The sequence below is a fragment of the Rhinolophus sinicus genome, chromosome 5 (genome assembly GCF_057876585.1).
Source record: "Rhinolophus sinicus isolate RSI-liver-muscle chromosome 5, RSI-T2T, whole genome shotgun sequence".
Taxonomy (NCBI): domain Eukaryota; kingdom Metazoa; phylum Chordata; class Mammalia; order Chiroptera; family Rhinolophidae; genus Rhinolophus; species Rhinolophus sinicus.
In genome coordinates this window covers 38,914,422-38,918,061 of record NC_142505.1, presented here as the reverse complement: position 1 = coordinate 38,918,061, position 3,640 = coordinate 38,914,422, and the positions used below count along the sequence as shown (strand labels likewise).

At 44.3% G+C, this 3,640-nt stretch overlaps 1 pseudogene; it reads right to left on the bottom strand.

Moving 5' to 3' along the window:
- Positions 1-1,604: 1,604 nt before the first annotated feature.
- Positions 1,605-3,433, bottom strand: LOC148758236 (CDGSH iron-sulfur domain-containing protein 1 pseudogene; annotated as a pseudogene).
- Positions 3,434-3,640: the final 207 nt, after the last annotated feature.

Here is a 3,640-nt window from a genome sequence, read left to right as displayed (position 1 = left end):
GATGATTATCTCAGGATAAATTCCCAGAAATGAAATTTGCTATGTCAAAGGGTTAACATTATTTTGATTCTGGATACAGACCATCCTATTATTTTACTGAAGAGTTTATTCATAGTAATTATGTTTGTGTGATGTAATTTATTCTCTAGTCTCCTAGAAATAATTGGCAGGTTGATAAAGAATGAATAACCTTGATAGAGATAAGTAATCTCCAGACTGAAAAGGAATGACTAAGTAGGTACATAGTTTTGTCTCCTAGATGTGGTGCTCATACCGTATGGCTAACGCGTGTGTATATTATCTCTAAAGGACCAGCTCAGTCTCTGGGCATACGAGGGGGCAAGTGTTACCAGAAGGATATAACTTATGTACTGGGTCTGGCTGATCACTTGGCTTACTTCCTGAAGACGCCTTTTGCTTTTAAAGAAACCTGGATCTGGGAGCGTTTGAGATCTTCCCAGCAATTGTCAGTTTGGCTCAAATAAACTCTTACAGAAAATTAAATAAAAAAAAGAAACCTGGGGGCCGGCCCGGTGGCTCAGGCGGTTAGAGCTCCATGCTCCTAACTCCGAAGGCTGCCGGTTCGATTCCCACATGGGCCAGTGGGCTCTCAACCACAAGGTTGCCAGTTCAACTCCTTGACTCCCGCAAGGGATGGTGGGCTGTGCCCCCCCTGCAACTAGCAACGGCAACTGGACCTGGAGCTGAGCTGCGCCCTCCACAACTAAGATTGAAAGGACAACAACTTGAAGCTGAACGGCACCCCCTCCACAACTAAGATTGAAAGGACAACAACTTGACTTGGAAAAAAAAGGCCTGGAAGTACACACTGTTCCTCAATAAAGTCCTGTTCCCCTTCCCCAATAAAATCTTTAAAAAAAACAAAAAACAACAAACCTGGATCTGAGGTGCAGGCACACGAGTCTGAGCCACTCTTCAAACTGTAACTCGGGGTGTGGAGTCTAAGAGAGCAGGGATGTCATCCTTCCTCCCTCGTTATTAGTCTTGGGATCTACAGAAAGCTCTGGGAGCCTCTGTTCCTTTATCTGTACAAGGCGGTCGATAAGGTAGATGGTGGATATTTAACAAGCTTTCAAAGGGCTTCACATATATGAAATCATACAATTCTCAAACAACCCTATGAAAGAGGAGTTATTGTTCTCACTTTACAGATGAGGAAACTGACGTACAGAGTGGTTAAACAATGTGCCCAAGTAACGTATGTGGTCAATAAGTGGAGGAGCCAGGGTTCAGGCCCCAGAGCTTCAGTATTCAACACCACACACAATGTAGAGTAATATGGAAGGTTAATAATCCTTAGCTTTATGGGCTGTTGTGAAGATTCGGGATGATGGCACATCTGATATATGGTTTCTGATCTTGCAATTCTACAGAAATGGTCACTCTTGCTAAATTTGCGAATGATTTACATATTGCCAGAGCTAATAAACACTTTTCTGTCCCCATCTTCCCTGACCTCTCGATAGCATGAAACCCCGTTGACCATTTTCTCATTTTTTTAACCCACAGGCCATGAAATTGTTTTTTGTTTATTTATTTAAACAAATGTACATCACAATACTTCAACAAGTAAGACAAATGCCATGACTATGAAAGCTGCAGTTTGCAATAAAGCACACTTAGAACCCAGGGGAGATGAATTAGACAGAAGTGGTCATTCTAAACAATCAGTTAACATCGTGACAAGTTGGTTTGCAGCATCAAGACTGTCCATTGATGTTTCATTTTTCATTATGATCTGAGGTCCCATGTTGTCTCCATTCTCTTCATTGTGTTTTGTGTGAGATCCATCACAGAATGGGGATATTCTGGCCTCTAGCAAGCCGGTACACAGCTTTATCTCCCGAATCCTGCATGTCAAAAGCATGTAGTATCTTGGGGTTGTCTTTGGGGATGGGAAGGTTTACCATAGATTTGCTGCAATGGTCTTTGACATAAAATCTTCTGTAAGCTGGATAACCGACTGCAGCTGTCCCAGCAGGAATGGCTAACTGCTATAATTCATTCAACCCCCTCTCTGGAAGTCAGACTCATAGTATCTCGCTTGCAAGGCATATGTACAGGAAACTGAGAGCTGGTGACTTGCGTGGCCAGAGTCAAAGTGCAAGAGGTGTCCTAAGGGCACTGACTCCAGGCTGCTCCCTCATTCTTGAAACACTTCCTTCTGTTGTCTTTTGTGACAACACACGCACAAGGTTTTGTTCCTACTCCGTTGGCTTTCCATTTCAGTCTCCTTTTCCTCTTCTAACTGACCTGTAAATGTTGGTGTAACCCGGGCTGGTCTCTGCTCGGCTCTCCTCTTTTCTTTCCCTGGGAGATCTCGCACGTCCCATGGCATAAGATATGATCTATATCATATGTTTGTTGATGATCTTGTATCAGCCAAAGTTCAACCAGAGAACCAGAACCAGGAGCAGTATATATTAAGAGGTTTATTGCAAGGTATTTCTTATGTGATTTTTAAGGACTTGCTAGCCAAGTGCAAAATTCATAGGCCAGGCTGTCAGAAAGAGCAGGCGGAAACTCGTGGGCAAGGAGTGAAGCTGCAGTCCGCAGGCAGATTTTCCTCTTCCTTGAGAAGCTTCAGTTCTGCTCTTAAGGACTTCAATTGATTGAATCAGGCCCATCCACATTATCTAGGATAATCTCCCACTTCAGTCACATCTGCAAAATATTTTCACTGCCACACCTAGATTAGTGTTTGAATAACTGGGGATTTCTGCCTAGTTAAGCTGACTGATAAACTGACCATCACAACTTCGGAATCAGCATCTCCAAGCCTGATCTCCCTGCTGAGCCTCAGATCTGAATATCTAACTGACTCATAGGACCACTTAGTGCCTCAAACTTGACTTGCTCCAAACTAAACTTTTAATTCCCTCCTGTTCCCATTCCCACCTGCGCCTCTCCTATCTTTCCCATCCCTGTAAATGGCACCACCACCGGCTCGAGCCAAAAGCCTTAGCGTCATCTTTGCTTCTCTCTCCCCTCTACATTGACAAACAAGTCCTATCTCCTTTACTTCCCACATAGATTTCAGGCATGCCCACTTTTCACCATCTCCACTGTCCCCCCCCTCGCCCAGACTCTTCATCTCCAGCCTGATGACCACCAAAGCCACTTAACCAGTCTCTCTGCTGCATCCTTGCCTCATTCTCATCCTTACTCCACCCATTCTTCAGAGTGATTCTTTGAAAGCATTAACCAGATTTACCTGATTCCCATGTTTGAAACTTATCAGTGACTTCCCATTGCTCTTAAAATGTAAACTTATTACCTTGGTGGAGTATATTGCAAAATTGGTCACAGATTCCTTTCATCCCTGTATGCATGCCCCGTTGCTGTGTGACTTAGCCACCCCTCCCATAAAGAGAAGCAATCCATTTTTCCCACCCCTTGAATCTAGGCTGGCTTTGTGACTTGTGTTGACCAATCGATAGCGGTACAAGTGACCTTATTTGACTTTGAAGCCTAAGCCTAGAAAGGCTTGCAGCCTCTACTTTTGTCCTCTTGGAATGCTGCCCTGAGACCAGCACCTGAGAAAGTCTGGTCTGGTCTAGCCCCCCGGGCGGATGAGAGATCACGTTGACAAGAGATGAGCTCTCCCACCTGAGGCCTC